Below are 21,523 nucleotides of genomic sequence, written 5' to 3' on the forward strand. Positions count from 1 at the left end.
GAAAAGTTCTGCATGAAGAAGGGCCTGAGGTTAAGAGAGGGAGAGAGAGACTGGGATGTGATAGAGCGAGGTAGGAAATGGGCAGAGAGGGGAGTGAGGGGCACAACAGTTGTCATTCCAGGCACATCATCCCTAAAATAGCTTCTCTGTTCACTCTCTAACTCTCACTGAGCTCCATCACTCCTTCTGTCTGTGTCTTCGGCTTTCTTAACATTCAGCTCCACGTCTTTGACCTGAAATTGGATCTGCGACAGCTCTGCCATCAAATGATTTACAGTCCAGTGTTTTTACAGCATAATGCGATTTAATTAGAGTGGGTTTATTTTATCTCTTTGGCCACATGGCAATCATCTGTTTATTAATTTAATCTTGCATATGATAAACACACATCATGACTGATACTATCAAGTGGTGAATCTTTTTTTTATTCTTTAACAAATTACCAATAAAAGCAAAGCTGAAAATGAAGTCTGGACTTCCACAGCAGGGTTTCATTAAATACATTTATTAAAATATTTTTCATCTTTATTTGTACAGGTTAGCCTTTCTGAGATCCACAAAATCATTTTCAAAGCGGGACCTTAAACATCAACCTTAAAACACAACTGATAAACTAACACAAATGAGAACATAAAAAGCTTTAAAAGCAACAGATGTCCAATGAACCTCTCAGTCTCTTCAAAAGAGTATTTATATTAGAGAGTTTCAGATGTTGCTGTAGGAAGTTCTAGGATCAGGGGTCAGCATTAGAGACCTTTCAGCCCAGCTGAGAACATACAGATAGAGCGTTGAGGGTTAAGATGTCCTGAGAGTTGAGGTTGTAAGTGCATTGTTTATGCAAAAGTTGTCCCGTATGATGGTAAATGGTAGTGCTAAATTGCTGGTACTTGTATAGCGCTTTATCAAGTCCAAGGACCCCAAAGCCCTTTACACTACAATCAGTCATTCACCCATTCATACACACATTCACACAATGACAGTGGTAAGCTACACTGTAACCACAGCTGCCCTGGGGCAGACAGACAGAGGTGAAGCTGCCATACAATCGGCGCCACCGAGCTTCTGACCACCATTAGCAGGCAAGGCGGAGGACGTGCCTTACCCAAAGACACAACGACTAAGATGCACAAAGCAGGGGTTCAAACCGTCAATCCACCGGTTACAGGACAAACTCCTACCACCATCACCACCATCAATAATTTCTAGCACAAATTAACATTTCATCTGAAGCAATCAAATTCCATTCCAGACAGAGCCTTGATGGCAACAGCCTAGTATTGATTAATACATTATAGTTTATTGTTATTACCAATATCTTGAAGCACTATGGTAGACAGCATCCAACAGTTTCAGACAGAAGCAGATTTTTTCAATTGTGTTCCATATAATCACCTCCTGCTCCACCTAACCTAACAATAAGTTAAAAGGAGAAGACAAAAAATAGCTATTTGCGCACTCGCAGCACTACGAATGCGCAACTACGCGCACAGCCAGAGACGGACTCCATTCTGGAGAAGTCCAGAACAGGAGTTTACTGCAGGTCGACCTGCCTCCTTCATTACCTGAAAAGTTACACTGAGCGCCTCAAACAGGGCTTATAGCTAATCACTTATTCACCCAGCAAGACATGAGGTGGAGGTTCACTCTAATGAGCATCTTCAGGGTCATGATGAGGAACTTTCACCTGAGCTACAGGTGAAGTTAAATGATGTGGCTGTGATAGAAAACAGTAGCAACCTTCTCTGTGAGCTTCTAGCCGGATTTGGATAATAATGTGAAAATATCTGGTCCTTCAGTCAAAATAAAAGCATTTAATCCCAATGTAGCTGAACACATGAAAAGTCCTTCAGATCAACACATTGCATCTCATTGCTGCAGCCAGTCCTATAGTCTAGTTCTACATGTAGACAGAAAAAAGTGTTGCTCAATAAACCAGGAAAATATCTCCTGGTTCCAGTAAGACGTAGTAGAAAGTATAAAAGTAAGCCTCCCTCTTTTCTTTCATATCTTTTGTGCTGATTATAAACATAAAGCTCTGGCTTTAAAGATGCAGTATAATTAAGAAATAAATTGTAGCAATTAATCACAGGTGGAACATTGATTAGTCAACTATTTTATTTTTCTGAATTACACATGTAATATTATATAAACTAAACTAATTAAACAAGGATACAGTTTTATTGAAGATGAGACATACATACCATATGTATACAGTTATTAATAACTGTATTAGTACTGATAAGGTCCAGGATGAGGCTCTATGCTCTATTTTAAACACAACTTAACACCTTTCCTCTCAAAGTATTTAATAGTAAGAACTGCACTAATGTCTCACATGCAGAACAAAAGACTGTGTTGAAAAACGTTTCATTTATTATTTTTGGCAGGCCATTCTTCTTCAGAAGTGGAATGAAGGGGTGAAAAGATGGTGATAAAAGAGAACAAGTTCATAAAAGAAGGAACAATTTTAATAAAATATTTCAAAAGCTCTTGGCATAATAAAATAAATGTGTTTTAGGATTTTACCATTTGACTAAGATTTAGGAAAATCAACTTTATACCAGTTTCCTTTTTTGAAATATAAGAATAAAGACAATGGAGCCTCAGGAGTGGAACACTTTGATGACAAACGTTTTAAAAAAGGTAATTTATGTAGATGACAAAAGAAGCATATTTATCTGGCCCATAGTAAACATCTCTGAGTTTAAGAAAAACTTGTGTCAGCAAAAATTCAGATGAAGTTCTTTTCTAAATACCTCAAAATGTGTCATTATGTGCTTCAGCAAAATGGTTTTTCATCAGATCTAAACACTGTTTCTCCTTGTCCTTCATTCAGCTTCTAACAAAAATAAAAAGTAAAATTATTGTAAACCTTTTTTGTTTGATTCACAATAATTCACATTCAGTCTAAAACCAGCCGAGACAGAACTGGTACAATATGTCCTATATTATTTTAATTTTAAATTACCTATAAATTGTCTTATTGAAATGTAAGTATTTTGGATTTGGGCTAAAGCCCCCAATGTTTTGAGACCCTAAAAACGCCCCTGGTTTAGAGGTAACTGAGTCAGGTTTGTTTGTCACCTTGCGCACACACAACATTTTAGTGCTACCCAAAACATTTTTGTATGGGACTGAGAGCAGAGCTTTTGTGATGGCCACTTCAAAAAGAGAGTTTGTTGTTCTTTTCCAATTATTAATTTTGGGGTATGATCAGGACCATTGTCCATCTGGGGCCATTTTTCCATAAAGCCACACACAACATGTTGCGGTCACTGCCGTTCTTTAAAGCTGGGATGGTGTTCTCATGTTTGCAAGCTTCACCCTTTTTTACCCTTTTTCCAATGCAACAATGGTCATTATAGACAAACACTTCAAGGTTTTATCAGACCACAGGACATGTCTCTAAAGATGAATGTCTTAGTTGTTGCATGCATTTGCAGATTAATCTGTTTTTTATGTTTCTTTTGGCGTAATGGCTTCGTCCTTTCTGTGTGGCCATTCAGCCCATGTCAGTACATGATTTCTTTCACTGTGGGTAATGATATTCTTTTACCAGCTTCAACCAGAATCTTTAAAAGACCTTTTGCTTTTGTTCTGGGTGTTGATTTACACATTTTATACCAAAACATGTTAATTTCAGGGAGACAGAACCTTCCCGAACAGCATCATTGCTGACCATTCAAATTATGTTCATACATGCAAATAAATTGATTTAGCAGATGAAGGTGACACCTTCAGGCATCTGGAAGTTGTTCCCAAGGATGACATCGTCATATCAAGTTTTCAAAATGTTAAACAGTCTATATATTTTATATCAACAAAATAGCAAAACATAAAAACTAACCGTGATGTGACAAACTACATCTAAATGAAGATTGACTGCTTTTGCGTCAAAGTCTCTAAAGGCTACTAGCTGCTGATCTGCTGGAAAAGTACTATTTCCTCAGTCTCTGTCGCCTTAAACGAGAATGTGAAAAAGGAGCCCTGTCTCATATCTCTGCAGATAAGTCGAGAGCAAAACAAAGATGGAAAGAATGTGATTGAAAACAAAGCCTATAGGCAGGAACAGGGGACTTAGTGGTGACATTACTTGGTGGCTATTAATATCTGCATGAAGTATGCAGCCGGTCATGAGTAGAAAACGTTCTCTGCTCTTTTTTCCTAGTTACGCTGCTGAAAACTAATCCATTTAAATGATCAATGATGTGTATTTAAGTCGAGCTTTGAAGTTTCATTAAAACAGTAAGTAGTGTTTAAGACACAGAAGCCCATCCATTGATTTGCTACTGATTTGTACTGGTCATTAAACATCTGCCATTATAATCTTCAAAAAGCCCCATGTGTCTCCTGCCAAATGGAGACCTCTTTATTAAAGATGCCTATAAGGTTACCAGACATTACGGATCACTCAACTAAGTATCATTTGATTTTAGCCTTATCACCACAGAGCACAGAGCCCCCTGCTCAGGGTCTAAATCCAGCCTAGCAACTCACCTCCTCCCAAACAGGGAACATGCAGAGCCCCCTCGATTTCCTAACAACAGGAATATTGTTGTTTCCATCTGGCTTTACTCCTGTGTACCAATAATTTAGGCTGCCATTAAGATTCAAGCCTACTGATCTACATAAATGAAGTATTTCTGAGTAAAATCGTTTTCTCACTGAAATCACTTAATGTTTGTTATGCTACCTACATTCATACAGAACACTGACTGTTATTTTGTTGATATTTAAATAGAAATAAAAGAACTGTTGTGACTGTTTCAGAAAGCAATTCCCTGTATGAATCATGAAAATTACCCAACAGGAGACCTCCGAAGAACCTCTGGGTATTTACAGTACATTATCAAGCTTGTGACCAGGCTGCTTTCCCAGTGAAGCATGGATGAGTGCTAATAGGGAGGCTTCAAAAGCTGGGCAGAAACAAGGTGACAGATCTGTCATTGATGGGAGATTACAGAGAACAGTGGAAAGAGAGAAGGGTGAGAAAGGCTCCATAGAGGGGGTCCTATGGGTCCTACTCCAAGAGTCAATATGGTGACTCTTGGAGTAGGTCCCATGTGCAGGCAGGCAGGAAAAGTATGGTGAGATGAAAAAAGTTTTAAAACAAACAAAAAGAAAACTCCAGCAGGCTGAAGGTAGCAGATGCAGGCATGAGCATGGAACAGGCAGAGACAACAGTCTGAACATGAACCAAGCAGAATAAACCAGCAAGGAGTTACTGAAACAGAGGAGTATATATGGGGCCTGGCACAGGTGAAGCTAGGAGAATCACTGGCAAAGGACAGGTGAACTGAATGACATGGATTGCTGTGGCAGAGACACAGTGAAAACAAAACATAAATGGTTTAAGCAAGGAAACAATGACAATGTAACGAAAGGATAAATCTTAAAGTAACAGAAAAAGAATGGACAATAATCAGAACAATAAACTAAACTTAAAGAAATGAACTAAAGGATGGAAAACATAATCGATCATGAACAAGGCCCAAAACACAACTTTTAGAACATAATCAGAATAAGAGAAAAACCCAAAACAACTCATACACATGACAGAACCACTCTCAAACTTGCTGGGTTCCTTAACCCAAACGGTGGGGTTAAGTTGCTGAGACTAAGGTTGGGTTAAGTTGCTGAGACTAAGGTTGGGTTAAGTTGCTGAGACTAAGGTTGGGTGTTGATTTTACCAAAATATTTGGTGAAAAACGTTGACCCAGCTTGTTTGGCAGATCAGAGAGTAGAAGATGCCCAATCATTCTTCTATTCAACCATTAGGTTTGAAGGGAGGCCATGCAATTACTGGGATGTTTGGTGCAATACAAAAATGAAATAGGCAAACAAATATGTTTATGTGAGGTTTAAGTGTTTGAATGTTATGTTCTATTGTATGATGAAAAAAACATTGAAGTAATGGGACAAGAACTCTGCTGTGGTCCCTCTCCATTAGAGCTTTTTCTCTAATTACCCATATGTACAGGTCCTTCTCAAAATATTAGCATATTGTGATAAAGTTCATTATTTTCCATAATGTCATGATGAAAATTTAACATTCATATATTTTAGATTCATTGCACACCAACTGAAATATTTCAGGTCTTTTATTGTCTTAATACGGATGATTTTGGCAGACAGCTCATGAAAACCCAAAATTCCTATCTCACAAAATTAGCATATTTCATCCGACCAATAAAAGAAAAGTGTTTTTAATACAAAAAACGTCAACCTTCAAATAATCATGTACAGTTATGCACTCAATACTTGGTCGGGAATCCTTTGGCAGAAATGACTGCTTCAATGCGGCGTGGCATGGAGGCAATCAGCCTGTGGCACTGCTGAGGTCTTATGGAGGCCCAGGATGCTTCGATAGCGGCCTTTAGCTCATCCAGAGTGTTGGGTCTTGAGTCTCTCAACGTTCTCTTCACAATATCTCACAGACCCACTGACTGTGGGTACTTGACACTGGACTTCTGGCATTTTGGCATTTCCTTCTCCCCAGTCTTCCTCCAGACTCTGGCACCTTGATTTCCGAATGACATGCAGACATGCTTTCATCTGAAAAAAGTACTTTGGACCACTGAGCAACAGTCCAGTGCTGCTTCTCTGTAGCCCGGGTCTGGCGCTTCTGCCGCTGTTTCTGGTTCAAAAGTGGCTTGACCTGGGGAATGCGGCACCTGTAACCCATTTCCTGCACACGCCAGTGCACGGTGGCTCTGGATGTTTCTACACCAGACTCAGTCCACTGCTTCCGCAGGTCCCCCAAGGTCTGGAATCGGCCCTTCTCCACAATCTTCCTCAGGGTCCGGTCACCTCTTCTTGTTGTGCAGCGTTTTCTGCCACACTTTTTCCTTCCCACAGAGGTGCCTTGATACAGCACTCTGGGAACAGCCTATTCGTTCAGAAATTTCTTTCTGTGTCTTACCCTCTTGCTTGAGGGTGTCAATAGTGGCCTTCTGGACAGCAGTCAGGTCGGCAGTCTTACCCATGATTGGGGTTTTGAGTGATGAACCAGGCTGGGAGTTTTAAAGGCCTCAGGAATCTTTTGCAGGTGTTTAGAGTTAACTCATTGATTCAGATGATTAGGTTCATAGCTCGTTTAGAGACCCTTTTAATGATATGCTAATTTCATGAGCTGTATGCTAAAATCATCCGTATTAAGACAATAAAAGACCTGAAATATTTCAGTTAGTGTGCAATGAATCTAAAATATATGAATGTTAAATTTTCATCATTACATTATGGAAAATAATGAACTTTATCACAATATGCTAATATTTTGAGAAGGACCTGTATGGGGCCAAAATGGGTTGAAGGGTCTGATAGTCAGGGCCCGCTTGGGTTACCCACCTGAGGTCCAGCTATTTTTGTCCTCAGTTTCCATGGTGGCCCAAGTGTGTTTGCCCAGATGGGTTTATGCTATTGGTTGCCTTGCCTGGCACAATAATCAAGCACCTAAAACTTAAACATAGCTGTTTGATTATTTTGGGCTTTTATTGCGCTGAACAGCCCAGATGTTGACACCCAATAAAACTTAATGTCTTCATCTTGAACAAATTAGGTAAGATAACACTACCTGCTAAATAGTTGGTGCAAACTAGCGCTAGCTATGTTTATACATGATCAGTTCTTTGGTCAAAGGATAAATGTTACACTATAGAAAGGTTATTTTAATAAAGCATTTTATACTATAAATGTTGCTACCCAAATTTCATTAAATTAATTATTAGACATAACGTCATATCAATTCAGCCATTTTGTTAGGTACACCATACAAGTATTGGGATAGAACCCTTTTTTGCCATCAGTACTGCCTTAAATCTTTGTGGCATACATTCAACAAGCTATTGGAAACATTACCTAGAGGATGGCTCCAAATTCATTTCCTGTTCCACCAAATCCCACAGAGGCTTTCTTGTACTGATATCTTGTGATTTTGTAGGCATTACATAAAGGGATTGGCGTGCCACAAGCAACAATACTAGAATTACTTAATGGGTAAGACTGTTACTGCCAATCTCTTTGCATCGCTTTACTGAATCTATGTGAAATTTAGCTTCCGTTTCCTGTTCGGTGCAGACAGGAGTGGCACACTGTGTGCAGTGGGGGTCAGTTCAGATCATTCTCTGTAAACCTGAGAGATGGTTATGTGTGAAATCGCAGATAATCAACAGTTTTCAAAATACTCAAACCAGCCCATCTTGTACAAACTATCATGGCATCCAAAAATCACTTAAATTTCCTCTTTGGCCATTCCAATACTCAGTTTGAACATCAAAAAGTTATTCTCACTATACCTAGATGGTTAAATGCATTGCAGCCATTTAATTGGCCGAGTTGCCATTTGTGGTAGTATGAGTTGAATATGTGCAGCTAATAAAGTGGTAGTTTGATGTAGTTTAGTGAGAAATTAAACAGAAAAATCCTTCATTTTAGCCAGCTCAATGGGAGTGGTGCCTTGTACCAAGAACCTATTGTGTTTCGACCCAGGTGAGGGCATTACTTTGACCTCTGCAGATCAACATCACCCCTGAGCCAGAAAGGGTTAAGCAGGTATAGAAAATGATTTGACCTCCATTTTAATCTAATTGCTAACTGTTTACTAATCCAGGTTCTGGGTTATTCTTTTCAACCCACTCTTTGGTAGCCTTAATGTTACACATTAGTCACTTTAACCAATTTCTTGGGGTGTTGAAAACATAATCCAGTATGATGGGTCAAATACAACCCTGTTATGTTAACCCAGGTTGGGTTGGTCCAGAACCATAACAGAATTAATTGGTTTTCTGCCAGCAATTTTTAGATTTGAGTGACAGATTCATGCTGTATCCTAAGATTAGGTTATACATTTCTTTTTCAGTGATCCCAATTCATTTTCAGTTTTAGCAGAATTCAAATAGCTAATAGAATCATAAATATTAACCTCCCTAAAAGATAAGAGTTCCTTACTCTTTTTGAAATGCTCCAACCCTGATGTATTTCATGAAGAAATGAGTAATTGGAGGGAAAGGCAGAAAAGATGGTATCATAGCAACTGGCCTGATTCAAGGAAGCTCTAAATCACAAGGCGCAAGAGTGTTGCCAAGATCAGGAAATCATTACACCTTTCACAACTTTAATGAAAAGGATCATCTCATCTGGGCAAGCAGTGTGATTGCCACCTTAAGGCATTCAGACTATGTAGGTCAGAGTGAGTGGAAATAAACTCATGCATATGCTGAAACTAGGTTATTTATTTATTTATTCTGCAATCAACTTTAACACAAAACAGAAGGTTTTTAAATGGAGAAACTATCAAAATCAACATTTTAAGTAAACAAATGAAGCTGTAATGTTGCTAGCCGTCATATCTTTTGGGATTTATCTGACCCACACGCAAACCACACTCAGGAGAAAAATAAAGTTGAGAAAAGGTTTATTTGTACAGCTCAGATTTAAGTTAATGGGTTCCTTGGTAAGGCAACCACAGGTAGGAACACAGGCTTCTAGGACTCTCTGGAGAGAGAAGCAGGGTTACTTTGGAAGGTTCTTTCAAAAAAAAAAAAAAAAGCCAAATTGGGCGTACTTGGTCTCAGGTTGTTACTGAGCCAGGAGGGCTTCTGATGAGGTTGGGAGTCCGGTAGTCCAGGAGGTAATTCAGCAGTACAATATCCAAACCAGGTGCGAGTTCTCCCAGGGACAGAATCCTTGGAGGTTTAGGAGCCAAGTCAACAGCCAAAATTGCAGGAAATCCAAAATCACAGACTTTCAGCAGGTAGTCCAGGTTTGATCAAGGTCCAGGTAGCACCAATCTGCCCACACCTCACAGGTACTGGAATGAAGCAGGAAAAACAAGGCACTGGTTACTAACTAGACACAGAGAATGACTGGTAGTTACTCGGGCTGGAGATTACCACATGGGCAAAACACTCAGGCGTCAAGGGACTGGCGGCTGGCTCCTAAGTACTCCTCCAAAGCACCCACAATTAGCCTAAGACCAGGAACACCTGTAGTAGGAGCAAGCTTCGGCTCGAGGACGACCTCTGGTGGACGAGCACAACATGACACTCCCAAGCCCCAACACTAGCACTTGTTTCTGGGTAAACAATCAGTAAACTTTATGAGAAAACAATCAACTCAAAGGAAGACATGTAATAGATACTTACTATTTGAAAAATTTGAAATTCTAATAATGATTTTACAAATTATTTCATTCAAGAAAATAAAAAACAAACACAATTTTTATCCTTTTTAATATGGCTCACTAAGTTGTGTACCAGTTTGTCCAGAGATTCAAACATCTTTGGAAGGTTCAGAACATGTCTGGGTTGGGTTGGTGAAACATACAATAGAACCTGGCTCAGCTGTATGTGGATGAAATACCCGAACACTTTGCCTATCTAACATAGCGCTGATGAGGATACCAAACTACTAACAATGGGATCCTTATCATGTATAATTTAAAAAAACTTAAGCAAATGCCTTTGATAGAGTTAATTTTAAATGGGAGTAGGATGAAAATTTAACAGTAAATCGACTGTTGAAATCATATGAAATTGGTCTCTCCTTGTGGTCAGAGTAATGCCTTTATTTCCTATTGAATCAATAGTGCTAAAATTGTACATCTGCAGTATGTGAAGCTGAATAAAAGCATAATGAAACACATGAAAAAACATTCATATTTATCAATTAAAATGATAAATGCTTAATGGCATGCACATGTATAGTGCCTTATCAAGTCCCCAGAGACTCCAAAGCGCTTTACACTACAATCAGACATCCACCCATTTGACAGTGGGGAGCTACATTGTAGCCACAGCTGCCCTGGGGCAGACTGAAAGAAGTTAGACTGCCATACAATCAGCCAACAAGCCCTCTGACCACCATCAGCAGGCAAGTTCAAATTAGTTAGAAAAATTATTTTTGGCTCCATGCGCTCTGATTGAGTTTTTTCCCACTTTTCATGAAGATGATGTAAAGTGAATTATGGAAGCCGTGTTGTGGAGGAGAGTCTGAATGGCAGACAGCTGCAGAGACAGTATAATGAGAAAACGTGGGATGTGGTGTGCTTGAAGACTTACAGGTCCTTCTCAAAATATTAGCATATTGTGATAAAGTTAATTATTTTCCATAATGTCATGATGAAAATTTAACATTCATATATTTTAGATTCATTGCACTCTAACTGAAATATTTCAGGTCTTTTATTGTCTTAATACGGATGATTTTGGCATACAGCTCATGAAAACCCAAAATTCCTATCTCACAAAATTAGCATATCATTAAAAGGGTCTCTAAACGAGCTATGAACCTAATCATCTGAATCAACAAGTTAACTCTAAACACCTGCAAAAGATTCCTGAGGCCTTTAAAACTCCCAGCCTGGTTCATCACTCAAAACCCCAATCATGGGTAAGACTGCCGACCTGACTGCTGTCCAGAAGGCCACTATTGACACCCTCAAGCAAGAGGGTAAGACACAGAAAGAAATTTCTGAATGAATAGGCTGTTCCCAGAGTGCTGTATCAAGGCACCTCAGTGGGAAGTCTGTGGGAAGGAAAACGTGTGGCAGAAAACGCTGCACAACGAGAAGAGGTGACCGGACCCTGAGGAAGATTGTGGAGAAGGGCCGATTCCAGACCTTGGGGGACCTGCGGAAGCAGTGGACTGAGTCTGGAGTAGAAACATCCAGAGCCACCGTGCACAGGTGTGTGCAGGAAATGGGCTACAGGTGCCGCATTCCCCATACCTGGGCTACAGGGAAGCAGCACTGGACTGTTGCTCAGTGGTCCAAAGTACTTTTTTCGGATGAAAGCAAATTCTGCATGTCATTCGGAAATCAAGGTGCCAGAGTCTGGAGGAAGACTGGGGAGAAGGAAATGCCAAAATGCCAGAAGTCCAGTGTCAAGTACCCACAGTCAGTGATGGTCTGGGGTGCCGTGTCAGCTGCTGGTGTTGGTCCACTGTGTTTTATCAAGGGCAGGGTCAATGCAGCTAGCTATCAGGAGATTTTGGAGCACTTCATGCTTCCATCTGCTGAAAAGCTTTATGGAGATGAAGATTTCATTTTTCAGCATGACCTGGCACCTGCTCCCAGTGCCAAAACCACTGGTAAATGGTTTACTGACCATGGTATCACTGTGCTCAATTGGCCTGCCAACTCTCCTGACCTGAACCCCATAGAGAATCTGTGGGATATTGTGAAGAGAACGTTGAGAGACTCAAGACCCAACACTCTAGATGAGCTAAAGGCCGCTATCGAAGCATCCTGGGCCTCCATAAGACCTCAGCAGTGCCACAGGCTGATTGCCTCCATGCCACGCCGCATTGAAGCAGTCATTTCTGCCAAAGGATTCCCGACCAAGTATTGAGTGCATTACTGTACATGATTATTTGAAGGTTGACGTTTTTTGTATTAAAAACACTTTTCTTTTATTGGTCGGATGAAATATGCTAATTTTGTGAGATAGGAATTTTGGGTTTTCATGAGCTGTATGCCAAAATCATCCGTATTAAGACAATAAAAGACCTGAAATATTTCAGTTAGTGTGCAATGAATCTAAAATATATGAATGTTAAATTTTCATCATGACATTATGGAAAATAATGAACTTTATCACAATATGCTAATATTTTGAGAAGGACCTGTAGGCTGAGCAGCAGGGCCTTTAGCAGAGGATGGCCCAGAGATGACGTTCAGAAATCAACTGCTTCGTTGCTTTCTCCTGCTAATGTTCAACTACATAAGAGTTACAGTCACCCAGTGCCAAGCCCCTTCTTCCTGGACGTCTGTGCTGCAGAGAATAATTCTATGGCTTGACTTAGGCTTTGGTGATCTGTTTTACTTAAGTTGTTTTGTGTTGATGGGTAGCTGCCATTTTATTTTATCTAGTTTTCTATTGTTTTGTGCCCAGCCAGGAAGCTTAGTCATTGTAATTTTATTATATTGGCTAAGAAAATTTATGTTTCGAGTAAGAAGGGGGTATTTTGTTCGTTGTTCTGGCCTTGGAGACCCCGAAGCTTATTGCTCTCACTCACTTAAAACTGTGCACATATATTTATATTATAGTCAGTCAGTCAGTCATTTTCTACCGCTTATTCCATAGTGGGTCACAGGGGAGCTGGTGCCTATCTCCAGCAGTCTATGGGCGAGAGGCAGGGTACACCCTGGACAGGTCGCCAGTCCATCGCAGGGCAACACACAAACAACCATGCACACACTCATTCATACACCTAAGGGCAATTTAGAGTTACCAATTAACCTAACAAGCATGTCTTTGGACTGTGGGAGGAAGCCGGAGTACCCGGTGAGAACCCACGCATGCACGGGGAGAACATGCAAACTCCATGCAGAAAGACCCCAGGCCAGGAATCGAACCCAGGACCTTCTTGCTGCAAGGCAACAGTGCTACCAACTGTGCCACCGTGCTACCCTATTTATATTATATTATATTATATTTATATTATATTGTAGATATGTGTATACTGTTTAATTTGTATTGTGTGGCACCGACTACGCCAAAACAAATTCCTTGTATGTCCAAAAACGTACTTGGCAATAAAGCTTTTCTGATTCTGATTCTGATTCTGATTATATTAGAGTGAATTTTATAGTGAACTCCATGCCCAAGAGAGTTAAGTGCTGGAAAATAAAGGTAGCCACACAAAATATTGACACTTTTTTATTTAGGTGTGTCCTCACCTTGGTTGCCAGCAGTTTAGACATTAATGGCTGTGTGTTGAGCTATTTTGAGGGGACAGCAAATTAACACTGTCATACAAGCTTTACACTGAATACTTAACATTGTATCAAAGTGTCATATGTTGCCCCAAGAAAAGATATAAAATATTTACAACAAATGTGAGGGGTGTACTCACTTTTGTGAGATACTGTACTAATGTTAACATGCATGTTTTTTGGGGAGACTGGAGTGAGAGGAAGTTGAAGGCTGAAATACAGGGGTTGGACAATGAAACCGAAACACCTGGTTTTAGACCACAATAATTTATTAGTATGGTGTAGGGCCTCCTTTTGCAGCCAATACAGCATCAATTCGTCTTGGGAATGACATATACAAGTCCTGCACAGTGGTCAGAGGGATTTTAAGCCATTCTTCTTGCAGGATAGTGACCAGGTCACTACGTGATACTGGTGGAGGAAAACATTTCCTGACTCGCTCCTCCAAAACACCCCCAAGTGGCTCAATAATATTTAGATCTGGTGACAGTGCAGGCCATGGGAGATGTTCAACTTCACTTTCATGTTCATCAAACCAATCTTTCACCAGTCTTGCTGTGTGTATTGGTGCATTGTCATCCTGATACACGGCACCACCTTCAGGATACAATGTTTGAACCATTGGATGCACATGGTCCTCAAGAATGGTTCGGTAGTCCTTGGCAGTGACACGCCCATCTAGCACAAGTATTGGACCAAGGGAATGCCATGATATGGCATTCCAAACCATCACTGATCCACCCCCATGCTTCACTCTGGGCATGCAACAGTCTGGGTGGTACACTTCTTTGGGGCTTCTCCACATCGTAACTCTCCCGGATGTGGGGAAAACAGTAAAGGTGGACTCATCAGAGAACAATACATGTTTCACATTGTCCACAGCCCAAGATTTGCAGTCCTTGCACCATTGAAACTGACGTTTGGCATTGGCATGAGTGACCAAAGGTTTGGCTATAGCAGCCCGGCCGTGTATATTGACCCTGTGGAGCTCCCGACGGACAGTTCTGGTGGAAACAGGAGAGTTGAGGTGCACATTTAATTCTGCCGTGATTTGGGCAGCCGTGGTTTTATGTTTTTTGGATACAATCCAGGTTAGCACCCGAATATCCCTTTCAGACAACTTCCTCTTGCGTCCACAGTTAATCCTGTTGGATGTGGTTCGTCCTTCTTGGTGGTATGCTGACATTACCCTGGATACTGTGGCTCTTGATACATCACAAAGACTTGCTGTCTTGGTCACAGATGCGCCAGCAAGACGTGCACCAACAATTTGATCTCTTTTGAACTCTGGTATGTCACCCATAATGTTGTGTGAATTTCAATATTTTGAGCAAAACTGTGCTCTTACCCTGCTAATTGAACCTTCACACTCTGCTCTTACCGGAGCAATGTGCAATCAATGAAGACTGGCTACCAGGCTGGTCCAATTCAGCCATGAAACCTCCCACTCTAATATGACAAGTGTTTCAGTTTCATGCTCCAACCCCTGTATACAGAAACAGCCAAGCAGAAACCAGAACTAAATAAAGTTGGACAAAACAAATTGGACCAGAAAAAAACTCCTCACACTATGCATGAGATCAAAAATGTGGTGACATTCTGTATTCTTGGTTAGAGGCAGTAGGATACTTCTTAAGCTTTAGATTCTACATGTAGTCAAACAAACTTCAAATGCCTTTATGTTTTACATTTACAATTTTATCATTGGAAGCTACCCTTATTTCACCCTCGCTCTTCAGCTCCCAATTTCTCTGCTCGCAGCTTGGAGAAAGGAGTCAAGGTTGAGTTTACAAACACTGTCAGATGTGATTTATCTTCCCTTTAAATTGCAATGATTTGCACTGAGCTGAATTGCTTTTTGGAAAGTAAAAAAAGTACAAAGTAAGAAACAAAAAGCTGAGCCTCAGGGCTCTAATCTAACGTTATCTCCTTCACCAAATTAGAGATGTTTCAGGCACCACTACTTTTCATCATGCTGTTTAATCAGTGTTTGGCCCACCGCCTGTTCCCTGCTTTTGGTGCAGATTCTGTTTTTTGGTGCAGATCATGGAGCATATGCAACCAGTTTTTACAGGTATGCCTCCATAACCAACACATATCTTGAAATTCCACTATGTAAACAGCTTCTTTGCATGTTTTTGTTTGACATATGACTGAAATTTAGGATGATGCAACAATAAAGCAATATATGCTAGCAATACTCCTTTTAACTTCATGCAACAATAATCATCTACCAAACTAGGTGGCAAGTTGAAAAAAACCAAAAAAAAAACAAAAGATAATAACAAATCCCAAAACTATTGAAGTAGCACCTCATTTGAGTTTTAACCTGCTAATTTGCTAGCTTCCTGTAGCAGTTAGCAGTGCTGCAGTGGTAATACTAAACAGGAACAACAAAGTGAGATTAAGATTCTTCTGTTTCTTAATACAGTTTCCAATTTAGATTTTTTTCACTAAAGATATTTTGTTTTAGATTATTTTCATTCAACCAAGAAGTTGGTTTCTGAAATGACGCAAGGATCTTTCAAAAGCTGATAAAACAATCTAAAAAGTAAATCAAGTTTGAAAAAAACTACCTGTTTTTATTTACATCTTATTTATACTCTTTATGTTTATACGCAGTTATTTATACCCCTGTCAGTGATCAATAGAAAAACATGTTGGCATTGCAGAAATCAATCCGTTCATGACATCTGTCAGCAGACAGCTGGTGAGATTAAAAGATCACTTTAAACCTAAACCTGCCAGGGTTAGTAATAATGTTTGGCCTAACCTAACCCTTACTCTATGTCTTCCACTATATCATAACTGTTAGAGAAAAATAATTATTTAGCACCATTGCTTATGACAAAATGTGATGTTCTTTGTTGTTGCTTGTGTGACGTGTTTATGTCCTTCAGCCACCACAAGGGGAGTTGGAGACCCAGAAGCCTCATCCTTCCCCTCTTAGACAATCCACTTCAATTTATGAAAAGTTTTAAATTACACCGATCTGTACTAGAAGCCAATAAAGAGTTAACGTGCACGTATAAACTGGGTGACTACAGGTCCAGTTTGTATTTTACTTTATTTGATTTTTTTTGTTCTGTAAATATTTTCGAAATAAAAAAGAAAAGTTTAATTTGTGCTGTTTGTAAAAGAAAAAAAATATCTTAAGTTGCATTTCTTAAAAAGATAGTGCTTCTTAATTCAGTGAAATTTATATGTTATATGTCAGCAGGGAAACTACTGAGGTCCTGTGATTTCCACAGGCTCTTTGTCTGAGTGCTGCTTCCATGGAAACTAGTTTTACACTGAGTAGAGCTCTCTGTATTTGTATATGAGTGTGTGAGAGATGGTGTGTCTGATGCTCACAACATGTAGCTTTTAAGGTTCTAAAAATAACACAAGTGCTAATTAAAAGCATACATGGAAGAAATGACTGAGGACGGTAAACATTAACTAACAGCTCATTAAAAAAACAAAGGGTGTGAACAATAATTACCCTGACCTTCCACACGTTGCCAGGACTAAACTTTGATTTCCTGTGAAACAATTACAGGATTCATGATAGCTGTTTAATTTTAATGGGGTTTTTTTTTGTTTCTAAAAGTGTCAGAACAGAAAAATGTAAACATTAGGCCTTGATATCAGCAATGAAAGAAAAATGGGTAAAAGCGATAAATGTGATAAAACTGTAAGAAGTTGCCTGAGGGAAATGTTTTTTTACATACAGAATAGCCAAACATAAACCTTTATATGTCATGATCTGTAGATGTTTGAGTTTTGATTTTCTTTCGTGGGTATTTTGACCATTTTTTACTGTTTACTTTGTTCTTTAGGTTTTGCCTTCTTTAGCTATTTTCCTTTTGCTTGTTGTTGTTATATGTTTTTCTTATTAGTCTAATTGTTTGTGTTTTACTGTTCTTATCCATCTAGAATTAATTTCCTGTTAGATCTCTGTTACTCCCCTGGATTTCTTTGTGTTCCTGCTTGTTGGATGGGTGCAAAAACTTGTTATCACTCATGTAAAAACTTTGTGTTGCAAGGCACCTGCACTATGCCTTCCTCCCTGTGTGTGTGAGATCATTGTTATCTCTGTGTGAACCAGCCTCCTTTCTGTCTCACACACACACACCCTGTCTGAACTGTCTGTTGAACTGTGCATATAAATAAAGAGATAGGGTGTCAAAAACTTTGTAGTTTCACTGCAAAGTGGGCTACCCTTGCTGCAAGTAACTCTGACTGTATCGTTCTTACCTCTGAGTTGACTAAATAATACCCAACATTTATTGGTCCTTCGAAGCCGGATTAATTCAATAACCTTATTTCTCTTTGCTTTAACAGTGACTCTGGGATCCGTGGGGGAAGCCTGACGTCGAGTGAAGCACCGCTGCACAGCCTCCATTAGCCGGAGTGGCTGAAAGTCCCGGTGTGTGTGAATTCACACCTGGCCAGTGGGTTATCGCCTTCCTCGGCGCGGGGTGACTCTCACAGGGTCCAGAGAGTCACCAAGAAGTCAACTCCGAGGTGAGACAGTTTTAAAATACAGTTCATAGGAAAAGTACTTAACAGTCGTTGGTAGTGTGTCGCCGGTAAGGACGCTGCATTCGAATGGTTTTATTCCACCGTGAAAGGAATAGTGACAAATTAAGGTAGGGCCCCGCCAAGAAGGGGGCCAAATAAAACGACTAAGGGTTATTCCCCTGCGAGGGAATAGAATAAGCGCTATAAAAGTAAAAAGAACGGAGTAAATTGAGCTTATAAAATAACACCAAGTTAACTTAGAAAAATTACAAGGTACCTGAAACTAACTGTGTGACTGTGTTGTGTGTGTATGGAGGACTAAGCATTTTAATAGAATCATAGCAGGATTCTGCTAGTCCTGTGTTTTCTTTTGCCCAGATTAAAACTACGTACTGGTGACTTTGGAGATTCAGGTCGGATTTCATTCCAGAAAATTAACACCGCTGCGAATTAGTCGCAGTAAAAGGGCGTGTTAATGTCCTCTCCTTAAAGTCTCATGCCGGTGACCTTTTATCTGGGACATTTATACTACAATTAAACTAACATAAAACATAATGGGGAAGAAACAAAGTAAACTAATTGACTTAGAAGGGGAGGTAAAGTTTATGGAGAACTATGTAAAAGGAGCAGGTATGATCTGTCATAGATAAAAAATAAGAAACATGGGATTTTGGGCAAATTAGATACAAAGGATGTCTTAAAATTACAAGGGGATCTAAAATTAGAAATAATGAAAACTAAAAAGAGAAAAATAACAAAGAACAATGGGGAAAGAACAGAGAAAAATCTCTGATTTAACAGAAATATGTACACGATGGCATAAAAATACGGATTTTCAGGTAACTTAATTATCACTGAAATCCTAAAACTACACGGGGATCTTAAACTGGAGATTATGCATTCAAAAGATTCAAGAGACAATAAAAAACCTTGCCAGATTATAATTTCAAAGGGGACCTTTCAGTCCCTGAGTGTTCACAGTTGATAAACAGATTAAAACAAAAAGATGAATTAAAAAAACAACAATAAGAGCAGCCTTTAACTGACATAGCCATAATACTGAGGCCTTAAGAAAAGCACAGGAAAAAACTTTCAGCTTAACTGAAAACAAATAAAGGGGGGGCGGACCGCCACCCATCCCAGTTTAGAATACCAAGGTAGCCCCAAATTATAAAGACTAAGAGATGGTTTTAGAGGACGTGGTAAAAGAAGTTAAAAGAGGAGGTGACAATGTGGACAACATGGAAACTGTCCAACTGGACAACCCAGTGAACAATGACTAGAGTTGTTAAAGAAGTAATCTGAGAGTAAAAGATTTTGTAGGCAAGCATTAGTGAGAAACAGGTGCTTTAAAAATCATTCTATGGTGTTATACTACCAACAATATCATGATAAAATGCAAAAGATTCATTTTACAGGGAAATAATTCCATATTTGGCTCAGATTGTGTGCATTCTTGATTTTTCCTCTTTGAGAGAAGTTAAATTTCAGCTCTGTGAAACGACCTTGACAAAGAGATGCAGCTGCCTGAAAACAAAGATAAAACTTCTGCAAACAGCAGAAGTCTGTCTCTGCTGAAAGGTCTGAAAAAAAATAAAATTGTAACTCTACCCTGCATGTGTCAAACTCAAGGTCCGCGGGCCAAAACCGGACCTCAGAAGTTTAGTGATTCTCTAGAAGAGCCTTTTAATATGGTGATTGTGTGCTTGAATGTTATTTTGTCAATCAATAAGCAGTTTTGTCTACATTCTGCCACAATCTGTCTTTTGAAAATGTTTTCAATCTTGCTCTTTATGTATAAAAAAAAAAAAAAGAAAAGAAAAATTGGCTAAAGTCTGCAGACACAAAATGAACCTGGATTGACGCTCTAACTATGTTTATTTAATCTGAGATCCTCTCCAAATGCAACAGTATATGTCAGTCTACATGAGATACTAACAACTTCACCTACTGGTATAATATAAAGATCTGATTGAATATGTGAAACAAACAATGATTAAAGTTTTTCAACAGGTGATGCTCATCCAGGAGGAAGACAATGTTCCTAGGAAATGCAGCTCATTCATTAACAATAATTTTTTCTTCTATAGGTGGAAGTTTTGCTGACTAATCATAGGCTGGATCTATGAAACATTATGAGCACAGAACAAATGACCAAGGTTCTGACTGACTTATGAACCTCACTGACCTGACAATGATAACATGACACCCAACAGATAACACCTTTAAGGTGGACCCACTAAGACCACCGTATTGATTCTTGGTGAATAAAAAAAAAAAGAATTGAAGCGTTCAAAACAGACCTAGTGGAAACAAAAGGGGTTATGAGGAAACAATGTGCATTTTAAGAATAATAGAAGTCAAATTATGCTCAAATTTTGCAAATAAAAATTACTCTGACAGAGAAATAAGTAAGTAGTGTGTGAATGTGTGTGAATGGGAATGACTGATTTCATTGTAATGTATCTTTGAGGGACCTTAAAAGCGCTAATAAAGGTCTGATGTTCTGATGATCTTTGCCAAATTTATATCTTAATAAGGTTTCCAGAATCTTTTTCAAAAAATCATTTAAAGATGGCAAAGGTTCTACTTGTATTGAAAATACTGATAACCATAAGAAAGTTCATAGACCCGTCTTCAATTTTTCACAATTCTTTTACAAACAAGTTATTTAAACTTTCATGTGGCCAAATGTCTGTGTTTGACTTTCTGTTTTTGTGAAATAAATGTATTTCATGTTATGTAAAAATTAGAGTCCTCAACATACCATAATAATATTAGGTCAGTTCTCTATGGTAAAACAAAAAGATTTTAACAGATGTTTAGACTTTTTCCAGTCAGGTTCAAAATGATTGAATTAGACTCAAACTTAACATAAGATGAAATGAACCTTAACAGAATTACTGGACTGGACTGAAATAGAGAAAACTTGAGTTAATTGAAATAAACTTTAGTTACTTGAACTAAATACAAAGCTGACTGAAACTGTATGTTGTATCTATAAAACTGGGTAAGATAAACTAAGATTATAAGATATAATATGCCCTTCATTTTTTGTGTTCATCAGTAGTGAGTTTTTATTTTTAATAAGAACTAAACCAAGCATTATTTATAATAATAGCAACTACCAAAAATATTGATCTCATTTTTAAATGTAATAAGGACTTACTTTATAAAATATGATAAAAAAGAATAATAAGAATTTGGAAAAACAGAGGCTTTAAACCTCTGCAGGAACAGCACTGACACTGTCAAAAGTGGATCCTAATACAGGAATCTGGAAGCTCATTCTGGCGTGGACAG

At 38.9% G+C, this 21,523-nt stretch overlaps 1 long non-coding RNA gene across 1 annotated transcript; it reads right to left on the minus strand.

Moving 5' to 3' along the window:
• Positions 1–9,395: 9,395 nt before the first annotated feature.
• On the minus strand, positions 9,396–10,215 carry LOC124876417. Its single transcript, XR_007040302.1, has 2 exons — positions 9,563–10,215; positions 9,396–9,492 (listed from the first exon to the last, which is right to left on the minus strand). It is a non-coding gene; the product is annotated as an uncharacterized LOC124876417 (long non-coding RNA).
• Positions 10,216–21,523: the final 11,308 nt, after the last annotated feature.

This window comes from Girardinichthys multiradiatus, chromosome 1, assembly GCF_021462225.1.
Source record: "Girardinichthys multiradiatus isolate DD_20200921_A chromosome 1, DD_fGirMul_XY1, whole genome shotgun sequence".
Classification (NCBI taxonomy): Eukaryota; Metazoa; Chordata; class Actinopteri; order Cyprinodontiformes; family Goodeidae; genus Girardinichthys; species Girardinichthys multiradiatus.